The sequence below is a fragment of the Schistocerca piceifrons genome, chromosome 1, assembly GCF_021461385.2.
Source record: "Schistocerca piceifrons isolate TAMUIC-IGC-003096 chromosome 1, iqSchPice1.1, whole genome shotgun sequence".
Taxonomy (NCBI): Eukaryota; Metazoa; Arthropoda; class Insecta; order Orthoptera; family Acrididae; genus Schistocerca; species Schistocerca piceifrons.
The window spans coordinates 861,462,571-861,478,514 of NC_060138.1; the positions used below are offsets into that span (position 1 = coordinate 861,462,571).

A 15,944-nucleotide genomic window follows, 5' to 3' on the forward strand; every position below is an offset into this window, starting at 1 on the left:
GCGCGGGAAGCGGCTGGTAGGACAGTGCAGGGCGCCGTGTTGGCACGCGTAAATCACCGCCCGGCAGCGTCGGCCGTCGTAAACGCGGAGTGCGCCCGTGTTGCTGCTTCCCCACCAGAAAGCGCCATTGTTCTGGCCCCGCTGTCTTCCGTCCTGTGTCTAGCTGCACGAACCGCAAGGTTCTGCCGGGTTGTCAGTTACAGGGTTGTGCGGAATCGTGACAAACACTAGCAATCACCAAGGGCGTCCATAGAAATTTTTCCGAGAAGGGGCAAGATTCAGAACTTTGCAGTTTTGATATAACTCACTTCGTGAGTTCGATGACGTATTGTACCCCAATAACTAAATGTGACTTGGACTATGTAAAACTTATTGCATCTCAAAAGACTGATAGTTATCTACTTAGTATTTTTGAGGTACTTATACAGTAAGCACATTTCAATAGTGTATGCAAAGTACATCTTTTTATCTTATTAATATGCAAGTGGATATCATGTGTTTGATACAACGATCTGCAATTCTATGCATATGTGATTAAATCCAGGCGATGCAAATCTAGAAACTACTATAAAAACTAATTTATTAATACTACTACAATGTTAGACCGAAATTAAAAACGTAAAATCAGACGTAGAATAAAATTAGAAAGATTGAGAAAAAACTGCTGGATATCAGTACAACTGCCACGTTAATAACGCTGAAGTGGAGACACAGGGAATAAACTTCAAGAAAGGCCTACCATCTGAAACTTTGTTTGCTTATAAAACTTTGCATCGGTACACGATAATTTATTTATTGCATTGCTCTCATGATATGTTCTTTAGTGTCGACTGTTATAATTAAAACTGAACAAAATATGTTTTGAAACCTACATTTTTTTGGATTTGTTAGGTAAACTTTTGTCCAGGACAAAAATACGATTAGACGAATGCAGGAAATCTCCCAAAACCATCATCAGACTGGCTGGTATAATCAACATTTAGTAGCCTATGACTGCACCAAACTAATCATCGTCTGCCCAGTTTACTGTGGGTGCATGTGGCACCATGTTCTGCTCACAGACTTTGAGAAGGTACCAGTTCTGGACAGCGCATATCTTACCTTAAATTTTAACACTTTTCTCCTCTCTTCCTGTGCAGAAAATGGTATTTTATTTTCTCGAGCGCTTTGAGCAAGGGATAATCGAGGAAACGACAGAAAAACATTGAAGGTATTTCTTCGGCATGGTTCTGTAAAGCAATTTATTTTAAAGTTAATGTTTTAGTATAGGTGTATCCAGCTGAGCTATATAGGTCAACCTAGATGGACGATATCGCGTTTCGTTTGTTTTCGTGAATTTACGTTGGGTGTGATGTGCGACGTCTTTTAGAATTTGTGTTTTGGTTTCAGCGTGTCAAGCTGTAGCTGTATAGATCAACTCGGATTGCCAATACTACGTTTCATTACTTTTGGTGATTTTTCGCCTGGTGTGTAGCGCTGTTTCTTAATAGGATTTCGGTCTTTCAAAGTGAACTTATATAGCTCAACTCAAGTTGTCGACACCACCTGTTGTTCGTTTTCGAGTTTTACCGTTGTCTTTTGTTTATTTCATTTTTGTTTTTGTGTATTTTTCTATCAATGTGGGTTTGCCGTTGTTATGTTAGATGTTAGTTTCCCCTAGCCAGAAACAACAGCCGGCCGGAGTAGCCGTGTGGTTCTAGGCGCTACACTCTGGAACCGCGTGACCGCTACGGTCGCAGGTTCGAATCCTGCCTCGGGCATGGATGTGTGTGATGTTCCTTAGGTTAGTTAGGTTTAAGTAGTTCTAAGTTCTAGGGGACTGATGACCACAGCAGTTAAGTCCCATAGTGCTCAGAGCCATTTGAACCAGAAAAAACATTTTCCCGCGGTTGCCCCATTAGTTTCTGTAATTATAATCTAGATTTTTCCCGATATTATACTTCGTGATTATTTTTGGTGAGTATTGGAAACGGTTATGATCACTCGTCGGCATCTTGAAATTTTGTGTGTTTTCATCGTGGGATCGTCAATGGTCAAACCTGACGCTTGGTATCCTATTCCCTGGTTTATCCCAAAACGGGGCCGGAACTAAGAATTGTAACTCGAAGACTGGAATTTCTGACTGGATCAGCATTGAAGAAATTCAGTCTTGATAGTTTCATTCACAGCCTCAGTCTCCAAAACGTTGAAATCTCACAAAAAAGGTGTATGGTAAAAAGCCTTTGTTTACTATGTCAAATACATGGTGGACATCACAGTTTCACCGTCGGTTCTCCATATGGCCAATCACGGGAATCGTGTTCCTAATGTTCCTCCGATTTATCAGAATAAAAGTATAGCTAATTAATGCTTTCACATTTAAACTGCCTCCCTATTTCCTAGCTTTTACCCCGTCGTAAGAGACCCTCTGTCTTTTGGTTTGTAAACTGTAGTTGTTGTTGTGGTCTTAAGTCCTGAGACTAGTTTGATGCAGCTCTCCATGCTACTCTATCCCGTGCAAGCTTCTTCATCTCCCAGTACCTACCGCAGCCTACATCCTTCTGAATCTGCTTAGTGTATTCGTCTCTTAGTCTCCCTCTACGATTATTACCGTCCACGCTGCCCTCCAATACTAAATTGGTGATCCCTCGATGTCTCAGAACATGTCCTACCAACCGATCCCTTCTTCTAGTCAAGTGGTGCCACAAGCTCCTCTTCTCCCCAATTCTATTCAATACCTCCTCATTAGTTATGTGATCTACCCATCTAATCTTCAGCATTCTTCTGTAGCACCACATTTCGAAAACTTCTATTCTCTTCTTGTCTAAGCTATTTATCGTCCACGTTTCACTTCCATACATAGCTACACTCCATACAAATACTTTCAGAAACGACTTCCTGACATTTAAATCTATACTCGATGTTAACAAATTTTTCTTCTTCAGAAACGCTTTCCTTGCCATTGCCAACCTACATTTTATATCCTCTGTACTTCGACCATCATCAGTTATTTTGCTCCCCAAATAGCAAAACTCCCTTGCTACTTTAAGTGTCTCATTTCCTAATCTAATTCCTTCAGCGTCACCTGACATAATTCGACTACATTCCATTATCCTCGTTTTGCTTTTGTTGATGTTCATCTTATATCCTCTTTTCAAGACACTGTTCATTCCATTCAACTGATCTTCCAAGTCCTTTGCTGTCTCTGACAGAATTACAATGTCATCAGCGAACCTCAAAGTTTTTATTTCTTCTCCATGGATTTTAATACCTACTCCGAATTTTTCTTTCATTTCTTTTACTGCTTGCTCAATATACAGATTGAATAACATCGGGGAGAGGCTACAACCCTGTCTCACTCCCTTCCCAACCACTGCTTCCCTTTCGTGTCCCTCGGCTCTTATAACTGCCATCTGGTTTCTGTACAAATTGTAAATAGTCTTTCGCTCTCTGTATTTTACCCCTGCCACCTTCAGAATTTGAAAGAGAGTATTCCAATCAACATTGTCAAAAGCTTTCTCTAAGTCTACAAATGCTAGAAATGAAAGTTTGCCTTTCCTTAATCTTTCTTCTAAGATAAGTCGTAGGGTCAGTATTGCCTCACGTGTTCCAACATTTCTACGGAATCCAAACTGATCTTCCCCGAGGTCAGCTTCTATCAGGTTTTCCATTCGTCTGTAAAGAATTCGCGTTAGTATTTTGCAGCTGCGACTTATTAAACTGATAGTTCGGTAATTTTCACATCTGTCAACACCTGCTTTCTTTGGGATTGGGATTATTATATTCTTCTCGAAGTCTGAGGGTATTTCACCTGTCTCATACATCTTGCTCACCAGATGGTAGAGTTTTGTCAGGACTGGCTCTCCCAAGGCTGTCAGTAGTTCTAAGGGAATGTTGTCTACTCCGGGGGCCTTCTTTCGACTTAGGTCTTTCAGTGCTCTGTGAAACTCTTCACGCAATATCATATGTCCCATTTCATCCTCATCTACATCCTCTTCTGTTTCCATAATATTGTCCTCAAGTACATCACCCCTGTATAGACCCTCTGTATACTCCTTCCACCTTTCTGCTTTCCCTTCTTTGCTTAGAACTGGGTTTCCATCAAGGCTCTTGATATTCATGCAAGTGGTTCTCCTTTCTCCAAAGGTCTCTTTAATTTTCCTCTAGGCAGTATCTATCTTACCCATAGTGACATAAGCCTCTACATCCTTACATTTGCCATCTAGCCATCCCTGCTTAGCCATTTTGCGCTTTCTGTCGATCTCATTTTTGAGACGTTTGTATTCCTTTTTGCCTGCTTCATTTACTGCATTTTCATATTTTCTCCTTTCATCAATTAAATTCAATATTTCTTCTCTTACCCAAGGATTTCTACTAGCCCTCGTCTTTTTACCTATTTGATCCTCTGCTGTCTTCACTATTTCATCCCTCAAAGCTACCCATTCTTCTTCTACTGTATTTCTTTCCCCCATTCCTGTCAGTTGTTCCCTTATGCTCTCCCTGAAACTCTGTACAACCTCTGGTTTAGTCAGTTTATCCAGGTCCCACCTCCTTAAATTCCCACCTTTTTACAGTTTCTTCAGTTTTAATCTACAGTTCATAACCAATAGATTGTGGTCAGAGTCCACATCTTCCCCTGGAAATGTCTTAAAATTTAAAACCTGGTTCCTAAATCTCTGTCTTACCATTATATAATCTATCTGATACATACTAGTATCTCCAGGGTTCTTCCATGTATACAACCTTCTTTCATGATTCTTAATCCAAGTGTTATCTATGATTAAGTTATGCTCTGCGCAAAATTCTACCAGGCGGCTTCCTCTTTCATTTCTTAGCCCCAAGCCACATTCACCTACTATGTTTCCTTCTCTCCCTTTTCCTACACTCGAATTCCAGTCACCCATGACTATTAAATTTTCGTCTCCCTTCACTACCTGAATAATTTCTTATCTCATCATACATTTCATCAATTTCTTCATCATCTGCAGAGCTAATTGGCATATAAACTTGTACTACTGTGGTAGGCATGGGCTTCGTGTCTATCTTGGCCACAATTATTGCGTTCACTATGCTGTTTGTAGTAGCTTACCCGCACTCCTATTTTTTTATTCATTATTAAACCGACTCCTGCATTATCCCTATTTGATTTTGTATTTATAACCCTGTATTCACCTGAACAAAAGTCTTGTTCCTCCTGCGACCGAACTTCACTAATTCCCACTATATCTAATCTTAACCTATCCATTTCCCTTTTTAAATTTTCTAACCTACCTGCCCGATAAAGGGATCTGGCATTCCACGCTCCGATCCGTAGAACGCCAGTTTTCTTTCTCCTGATAACAACGTCCTCTTGAATAGTCCCTGCCCGGAGATCCGAATGGGGGACTATTTTACCTCCGGAATATTTTACCCAAGAGGACGCCATCATGATTTAATCATACAGGAGAGCTGCATGTCCTCGGGAAAAATTACGGCTGTAGTTCCCCCTTGCTTTCAGGCGTTCGCAGTACCAGAACAGCAAGGCCATTTTGGTTAGTGTTACAAGGCCAGATCAGTCAATCATCCAGACTGTTGCCCCTGCAACTACTGAAAAGGCTGCTGCCCCTCTTCAGGAACCATACGTTTGTCTGGCCTCTCAACAGATACCCCTCCGTTGTGGCTGCACCTACGGTACGGCTATCTGTATCATTGAGGCACGCAAGCCTCCCCACCAACGGAAAGGTCCATGGTTCATGGGAGGGGGGGGGGGGGGGGGTTGCAAATTATTGTCATTTAACTTTCTAGCATACCGCCACAGACGTCGGTTAACCCAATCTGTGAACTGTGGAAACTTCTTTCTGTGTGTTACCGTATTTTCAAAGTAACCCCACACATAGGGAGTGAGCCTAGTAGAGTAGACGCAGGAATCCTGCATCGCTGTTCTAGGCAAGGTCCTAGTGGAGGTGGTCTGCCGGTGGCTCCCTCCGACTTGATATGAAAGTGTGTATCTGTTTCGTGTGGATGAGTGTGATAAGTGATTGTACAGTGTAGTGCTGGGTTGTGTTGTTATGGATAAGGGGAAACACACACCCTCACTTCATGAGACACTGCGGAGAGCTTTGGAATTTAATCCAGGACGTATGCAACAGCAGTGGTTACCAGGAACTTTATGCCATCACCTCTCCTCCCCTTGGCACGCAAATGCCACCAGGATTCGAATTGGGCAACGGCCTTGCGCAGTGGATACACCGGTTCCCGTGAGATCACTGAAGTTAAGCTCTGTCTGGCGTGGACGGCGCTTGGATGGATGACCATCCAGGCCGCCATGCGCTGTTGCCATTTTTCGGGGTGCACTCAGCCTCGTGATGCCAATTGAGGGCTACTCGACCGAATAGTAGCGGTTTCGGTCAAGAATACCATCATTACGGCCGGGAGAGCGGTGACCTGACCCCAGGCCCCTCCTATCCGCATCCTCCTCTGAGGATGACACGGCGGTCGGATGGTACCGATGGGTCACTTGTGGCCTGTAGACGGAGTATTTTTTTTAGGATTCGAACCACCTTGCCTCTGAATCGAACACCGCGGTACAAGTGTGCATTAACGACCTCGGCTTCGGAGGCGGGTATTCTAGTTTAACAGTCTGAATATCGTGTTTTCTGAGGTGGAGATTGGAGACCAGTGCAATATTTCCGTAAACGAGCTTGGAAAACTGCTGGAAAAGCACACTCAGGCTGCCCGGTGCGCTAAGGAACTAGTAGATTTGATTTTCGTGTACGGAGTAATTACTGGAAACTGTAAGAAGCTGACAAGTTGTATTGGCCAACGTGACTTCATAGATGACGTCCCGTGCGCATTATATTTAGAAGAACATGCCAGCGTTAGAGAGAAAGCACAGCGAGTGGTTCCACAGTTGGACGGACTTCTGACTTTGAAGAGGTAGTGTCTTTTTTCCTGGACGAGGGCCCCACAATCAGCAGTCGGTGAACTGTAGCACTAATGATTATTCCGAACTGCACTGCTTGTGAAGTAATACGGGAACAACGGCTTCACGACTAACATTAAAAAAAGTTCATGTTTTAACTCCTGCTGAATTCGGATCTCACGTCGTGTTGAATCAGTGGGTAGATTCTCACTTCCCTGCATGTGTACTTTACCCGATTTTACCGAGGCGCCTGCATGTAGACAACCACAATGACACACCTCCGTGGTCAGTTGCCTGCCTGCAGGCGCCTAGGAATACTTCACAGGTTTCCTCTGTAAAGACACCCTTCTAAAATACTCAATAAAGTGGGCGTGTGCCACCAACGAACTTGCCGAACTTGGGGGGAGGGGGGCAGGGGTCTTAGAACGACCCTATTACGTTTTATTCACGCTTGTGTCACAGCAGGGCGTGAAACAGCAGCACTGAAAAAGCCCTTTGCTGCTTCGGATTACGTCCAAATTTCGCTGAATGGTTTTGAACGGCCCCTAATTATCACACCCTGTACACCAGAGCGAAAATTGCGATCGCATCGCACTCCAAAGGGGTGAGATTACGTTCAGTGAGGTTGCAACCCCGTGATGTCCATCAAGAAGGGTTGAATCACCGAAGAGGTGTCAACAGTGCCAAAGGTTGTCAAAAACGTCTCCCTGTTTCTCATCGAACTGCAGACTGCCGTTTTCGAAGGCGAATTGTGTGGGAATCAACATCCAAAGGAAAGGGGTGGTTTCACTGACGCCCTTCATGCCACCCCCTGAGTCCTTTCCGTTTTAATTCTGAGCGGCTGTGGGTCTGAAATATTTTCCTCGACCACCCAATGTGCGGCCTAAAACACTAATCATCATCATCATCGACCACCCATAAGAAAACCGCTAGGTGTCGCGGTTACGACCTCCACAGCAGAGGCGTCAGATGAAGCGATGAAATGAGGGTAAGAGGGGTTGTGACTATCTTTTCATTGTGTGACACGTCCACGGTGGTGTTGGGCAGAAGTTTGGTGGAATTTGGTGCCAACGTGACGTCATTAACCCACTTTGCAACGTCTCATGAACTTCTGAGCTCTGTCTCCTTTTTCGCATGTGTCGCCACCTTGCTGTTTGAAACGTCACTGAGCTCCAGGGTGACGTTGCAGCTCGCCACGCTTTTTCACGATTCCAGAGGAAGGTTGCAGCCACTTTTGAACCAAATTTCAAACTTATGCGTCGGGAGGGAGACAATTGCGGGTTTTTGAAAAAGTGATCCTGTTGTGCATTGTATAGGGAAAGCCGCATTAATTCAAGTCTTGTTATTGTAACATCAGTATGCAATTATAGAAATAATCAGTAAATATTCGGTCTTATTTTCCATAATCCTGACACCGAACCTCATTTCATTTAAAAAAACTACTCGCTATAGTAACTGAACAGTATGCAATACATTACTAAAAAAATTGAGGGAAATTTCAGTGCAGTATTTGCACCAATTCTCAATTATTGATAGCTTTGCCTTATCTGACGCTTCATACGTTAGTACGAATTCAGGTTTGTAACAGAAACACGAAACTCTCTCATCGCCAGGGACTGCTACGAACGGAGCGCCCGCTGTATATGCTACACTTCAAGCACAACTGCTTTACATGAGGTCTATGATGTAGGTGGCCTTGGTAACACATTCACAAATATGAACGACTAACCATGCTTTTTATTTTCTTTGGTAATGTTAAGTGTGTCTCCTCACCTTCATAATTACGATTTATTCTTTACATTGCACTCTGACAGGGATCGGAAATATTTTCTGGCTCACTCTTTGACTTTGTTACGGCTTTTCTTCACAGCGACTCAATCACGTGTTCCTCGCCCACTGCAGAGGCTACACCTTATCGTATGGATGAAAATAAATAGTGACAGAGTACAAAAACACCACAGTTGTTCATTATAGTTTTTTAAGTTTTTTATTTATCTTCTCTGTACTGTTCAAAGAACACAAAACAGCAAACTACGAGAGGGATCCATGCTACAAATGTTGAAGTTCAATAAACAGTCGAGAATGAGGTTTCTAGAGAAGGAGAACTATTTGTTTGAGCATGAATAGTGCCGTGTCAGCCGTTTTAGAAATCGCAAGATGCCGCAATATAAATGAGGGTGACAGGATAAGACGCCATAGATAGCAATTTCAGCCTTTTGACCTCTGCATCACTTTTTTCCTTTATTATAAATGGAAAATATCTCCGTTTCGTAGATACCGTAAAGTTTCGTGATAATGTTGTATTAGCTACTGTTATGCCAGGTAACAAGTCAGCGATTTTCTTATTTCTAAGACTTTTGTCTACAACCGTCGCTTCGAGTAGTTAACCAGTTGAGGGGGCGCAGTTCTCAAGTCACTGGATTCGCACTCAGGAGGAGGCCAATTTAAATTCCCGATTGCACAGCCAGATTTAGTTTTGCGTGGTTTTACACATAGTTTCCCGCAAAGGCCAGGATTGTTCCTTCGAAAAGGAATATATCTTAACTCATTCTTCCTCCAGTTGGAGCTTGTGGCCGTCTCTAATGACCTGTGACCTCGTCGTGGACGGAACGTTAAATCACAATCTTCCTTTCTCATTCCTCGAACAGCGACCTGGCTGATACTACTCAACACAACAGTCGTCAAATACACTTATCGACCTACTTGCGGTATATCTGTAAGCTTGTTGTACCGCTGGTGAATTACTTCGCAAAGTCGCACATCTGCCCCGTAGCCAGTCACTTCTAACAGCACACTACCATACTGAGAGCAAAAGTTTCTGAAACTTAATGCTCTGAATGTGCACAAATCATGACGAATTGGTTTTACATTGTGCTATTGTTTGAGAAAATGTACATCAACATAACACAGTTCATACATGGATGAAAATTATCCTATAAATCAAATATAACATTGTATGAAACAATGTAACGTTGCTAATATCAATCTTTGGTGTCGTAGGTACGCTGTGTGATAAGGGACTAACCTGTGGTTACTGAAGAGGCGCAGCAGTCATTTCAGTAGTCGCAGGGTAACATTCTGGATGATTGACTGATCTGGCCTTCCAACCTTAGCCAACATGTGCTTGCTACGTTTGTACTTCGAACTGCTTAACGCAAGAGAACATGCAGCTATACTGTATGTATTAATGACGATGGAGCCCTCTTGGGTAAAATATTCTGGAGATAAAATAGACTCCGGTTCGAATCTCTGGGCGGGGAGTACTCAAAAGGATGTTAGCATCAGCAGAAACAAAAATGGTGTTCTACGGATTGATATGGTAGGTCAGGGAATTTAAAAAGGGAAATGGATAGACTGAAGTTAGATATGGTGGAAATCATTGAAGTCCCGTGGCAGGATGAACAGGCTCTCCGCTCATGGGTAATGTAGGAGTGCGTCTAATAATGAATAAGAAAATAAGAATGCGGGTAAGCTAGCATGAACAACATAGTGAACGCATAGTCACGAACACACACCATAGTTTATATGCCAACTAATTTCGCAGATGATGAACAGACTGAAAGAATGTGTGATAAAATAAAATAAATTATTCACGTAGTTACCGGAGGGGAAAATTAAAGTGTGACGGGGGACTGGAATTCGATAGTAGGAAAAGGAAGCGAAGCGAATATAGTGGGAGAATATAGACACTAGCAAGGAAAGAAAGAGGAACCCGCAGGGTAGAATTTTGCACAGAGCGTAAGTTAATCATTGCTATCACTTGGTTTCGGAATCATGAGAGAAGGTTGCAAAAGTGGAAGAGACCTATGGTCACTGGAATGTTTCAGGTGGATGACATAGTGGTAAGACAGAGAGTTCGAAACCAAATTTGAAATTCCAAAAGAATTCAAGGGACAGTTGTGGACGCTGACCATAAATTATTGGTCGTGAAATGTAGATGAAAGGAAAGCAGTAGTTAACAAGCGAATGAGACAGGTACTTTACTTATCCCCGGTGTAATTCAATTTGTACATTAAGCGTGTATTGAAGGAATCCAAGGAGAACTTCGGAAATGGAATTATAGGCCAGGGAGAAGAATTTAAAAGTTAGGTTTACCAATGACATAGTAATTCTATGAAAGACGGCAAAGAACTTGGAAGTGCGGTTGAACGGAATGGATAGTGTCTTTTGAAGAAATAACAAAATGAACGTCAACAACTGTAAAACAAGGACAATGGAAAGTACAGTTGCTGAACTAAATCAGGAGATGCTGAAAGAATTAGATTAAGAAAAGAGTATGAGACGATTTGGTATTTTGGAGCACGACAGCTTGTGGTAGTCTAGAAGAGGGAATATTAAATGCCGACTGAAAACGGCAAGAAAAGGATTTCTGAGACGGAGAAATTTAAGAATTTCCAACATGCTGCAATAATTTCAGGTCAGTAACTCCTGCTAATCAGTCGTGAAGTAAATTGTTGTTGTTGTTGTTGTCTTCAGTCCTGAGACTGGTTTGATGCAGCTCTCCATTCTACTCTATCCTGTGCAAGCTTCTTCATCTCCCAGTACCTACTGCAACCTACATCCTACTGAATCTGCTTAGTGTATTCATCTCTTGGTCTCCCTCTACGATTTTTACCCTCCACGCTCCCCTCCAATGCTAAATTTGTGATCCCTTGATGCCTCAGAACATGTCCTACCAACCGGTCTCTTCTTCTAGTCAAGTGGTGCCACAAACTCCTCTTCTCCCCAATTCTATTCTATACCTTCTCATTAGTTATGTGATCTACCCATCTAATCTTCTGCATTCTTCTGTAGCACCACATTTCGAAAGCTTCTGTTCTCTTCTTGTCCAAACTATTTATCGTCCATGTTTCACTTCCATACATGGCTACACTCCATACAAATACTTTCAGAAACGACTTCCTGACACTTAAATCTATACTCGATGTTAACAAATTTCTCTTCTTCAGAAACGCTTTCCTTGCCATTGCCAGTCTACGTTTTATATCCTCTCTACTTCGACCATCATCAGTTATTTTGCTCCCCAAATAGCACAACTCCTTTACTAGTTTAAGTGTCTCATTTCCTAATCTAATTCCCTCAGCATCACCCGACTTTATTCGACTACATTCCATTATCCTCGTTTTGCTTTTGTTGATGTTCATCTTATATCCTCCTTTCAAGACACTGTCCATTCAATTCAACTGCTCTTTCAAGTCCTTTGCTGTCTCTGACAGAATTACAATGTCATCGGCGAACCTCAACGTTTTTATTTCTTCTCCAGGGATTTTAATACCTACTCCGAATTTTTCTTTTGTTTCCTTTACTGGTTGCTCAATATACAGATTGAATAACATCGGGGACAGACTACAACCCTGTCTCACTCTCTTCCCAATGCTGTTTCTCTTTCATGCCCCTCGACTCTTATAACTGCCATCTGGTTTCTGTACAAACTGCAAATAGCCTTTCGCTCACTGTATTTTACCCCTGCCACCTTTAGGATTTGAAAGAGAGTATTTCAGTCAACATTGTCATAAGCTTTCTCTAAGTACACAAATGCTAGAAATGTAGGTTTGACTTTCCTTAATCTTTTTTCTAAGATAAGTCGTAGGGTCAGTATTGCCTCACGTGTTCCAACATTGTGAAATTTGATCTTCAGCTGATTTTCTACAGTGCTGAAATTTGTTAACACCGAATATTAATTTCAATGTTAGGAAGTCTTTTCTGAAATGTGTTCGTCTGGAATGTAGCTTTGTGCGGAAGTGAAACATGCGAGATAAACAGTTAGTCAAGAATTAAATAGAAGCTTTTGAAACGCGATGCTGCAGGAGAATGTTGAAGATTGCATGGGTAGATCGGATAACTAAAAAGGAATTTTTGTGTCGAACTAGGGAGAATATAAATTTTATGGCCCAACTTGACGAAAAGAAGGGATTGGTTGATACCATTCTGAAGCGTGAAGACATCGTAAGTTTGGTAATGGAACGAAGTTTGTGTGTGTGTGTGTGTGTGTGTGTGTGTGTGTGTGTGTGTGAAGGGAGGGATGGGGGGGGGGGGGTGGAAAATTGTAGAGAGCGAAGCATGAGTACAACACGCAAGGTCAACTGAATGTAGGATGCAGTGGTTACGCACAGATGAAGAAGCTTGTACGGGATATAGTAGCGTCAAGTTTCAAATGGAGACTACAGCAACAACGAATTTATCAGGTTTGATCCCGCAGGGAAACAGTTGTACCCAATGACTGCATTCATTTCAAGCAATAAAGGGTACAGCAATCAGTTGCAAATGATGTTTATTGCACATCTAGGTTTCGGTCACTATATGACCATCTTCAATGCAGTAAAGGTAATTTAAAACATTAACTTACATTTACTGCACTGAAGATGGTCACACAGTGACCGAAATCTAGATATGCAATACACATTATTGGCGACTGATTGCTGTACACTTTACTACTTGAAACAACGAATTTGCCTAACAGGTTTTCCCGAGAGTAGCATCACATTATTCCCACAGATTCCTATGCAAGTTCCGTGATGTCCCTGTCGCATCGAGTGTGCTGTACCAATATGTTACGATCCTAGTCATATTAAGTACTTTTATTTTCGTCCACCCTGTTTCACTTATATCAATAATCCTTGCAAATGGTTACAGGGATCGCATAAGGAATGTGTGGAACAATGCGTCTAAAACCAAGCTCAAAGTCGTTCTTGTGCTGACGTCGTCCGTTAGGACGACTGCAAGAAGGAAATCAACATTGTTGTAACTACAATAAACAGGTGTTAATGTCACGTCCTTGGGCACTAGAGAGAGACCGTAGATATACAAAATTGTTAACGCTTTCGTGGCTACTTGTTGACAAAGTGCCTGTTGGCTTCTGTCTCGGGTACTGCGACGTTTCGATGTTTTGTAAGGACAATAAATGCGACGTATGTGGAAGGAATATTCGATAGTTAATTTTTTGTTAATAACAGGTGACTATAGAGATTTGTCAATGAGGGCTAGATGGTGAAAGCGTCATGTGAAAGCGCTAAGAATCGCGTCAGTAGTCATGAGAAAGGGAGCAGGTATTCGTGCCGTTTCTAGGTTGGCCTGGAGCAGCAGATCTAGCGTGTGAAAAGCCTCCGATCACTGGTGGCTCCACACGTAGGACCGGGTATCCAAGATAAAGTCGTCACCACAGAAGCCTTCCTGAGAAATGTGGCATTATTAGGAGCTGTGTGTAAGTGAATGGAAATAATTTTGTCCACGAAAGTACGTTGTAAATCCTTAGAGGCCCAAAAGCCTCAGAAGTAGGACTGAGAACTCCTCCGCCGGGATAGAGTCCAATACAAGAAGCTGGAAGTTTAGGTTCAAATGGCTCTGAGCACTATGGGACTTAAAATCTGAGATCATCAGTCCCCTAGAACTTAGAACTACTTAAACCTAACTGACCTAAGGCGGCCGGCGAAGCTTAGGTGAAAAACTTACAGCTGCAGTGTGACAGACCTTTCAACACACCAGTTAAGAGTGGTATTAAGAATGTTCGACACACGCTACTGCACCTTATTCGGTTGGTTGTCTGCGAGGAGCAGTATGAACGTAAACTATACATAGTGTGTGGGCCGCAAGGAATTAAACATAACTGCTACTGCGCAGATGGGCACCAATTCCAAAGGAACAGGTCAACAAGGCTTATCTGGGGTAAGGCAGTTCGGAGTTTAATGATGCCATGATTTCGAAACATACCGTCCGTCTAAATGACTTCGAGACTGATTTTATTCATGACGTATGAGCGACGTCAGAGCAGTAACTACCGTGACAGTTGAAATAACAACTGTAAAGAACAGACGTGCATTCTGTCAGTCAGTTGTGGGGGACGGTGTTAACAGTTAAATAGTTGACGTGGGGCTGAAGTGTGTGGTCGTTATTGAGACACAAACTGCAGTGGAGCAATATCTGCTGAAGACATTCTACAGGAAGTTATGATGAAAAGAGAAATGTGTGCAAATTTTATCCTGCAAACCTTGACACATGAACAAAAACAACGATGCTTGGAGGCCAGAACGCGGACAGTTCTTTCCTGGAAAAATTTATCGCGGATGACGAGACTTGGTGTTAACAATACGAACCTACCACGAAATGACAAAACGTAGGAATTTACATAAAGGATCAACGCTTTGACGACATAACCGACATTCAAGGCAATGCGCCGTGTGTGTTGAACGACATCCCAAAGAAGGTTTTTTTTGACAGTTTAAGCATGATTGCATGAACGTTCTGTGCATTCCGCTCGAGTGGGAGGAGACAATGTAGAACATTTGAATCATTAAAACCACCAACTTAACGTATCTCTATTTTTTTATTAATCCAGTCCCTAAACTTTTTGGACTGACGGGGTAATCAGAGGAAGCACAGGGGCTTACCTGAAGAAGGTTGGGTGAAGGCATGTAGCGGTCTCGTCGCAACTGCGTAGTGGGAAAAAAAGAAGACTACAGCCCAGATTACTCGACGAAAGAACGATTGAATGATAATTAGACAACTTAGTTTGGTCGTACGTCTGGCTTTCTAACTCATTAGCGAAATCCAGATGCAACTAAATTATATAGTTTTCTTGTGGTTTCCCAAAACATACAAGGGGAATGAAACCAGCCAGACAGCGCTATGGTTAAGACACAGAAATCGTAAACCTCAAGCGTGGACTCCAAATCCTGTTCAACTGCTGCTGATTTAGGTTTTCTGTCGTTGCCTCATATCACTTCAGGCGAATGTGGGGGCACCACCTCATTGCTGTCATTATTTCGTCCAGGCCGAGCTGGTACTCAGCCTCCTGTGAGGGTGAAATAAGTGGAACATCAAACACGAGCCTTCTTTATTTTTTCAGAGAACGTGTAGCTATTCCTAAGTTTATAAGCAATGTGCAGTACGCAGCTGCGGAGTGTGACTGACCAGTGGCTTGTTACTTCGTCGCGAGATTCGCACTTGGCACAGTGATCGGCCAAGGCGGCTGTTGGTGGCGAGACTATTTCGGGGCGGCACACCGAGTGCACGTGCGTGTGTTGATGTTGTGCCCAGCAGCGGGAAGCCGGGAATCGGCTGAGAGGTG

General features: G+C 42.7%; 1 protein-coding gene across 1 annotated transcript in view; it reads right to left on the reverse strand.

Annotated features, from left to right (window-relative positions):
* Positions 1-15,944, reverse strand: part of LOC124791989 (facilitated trehalose transporter Tret1-2 homolog) — a 336,711-nt gene that overhangs the window by 57,992 nt on the left and 262,775 nt on the right. The gene's annotated exons all lie outside the window — the stretch shown is intronic.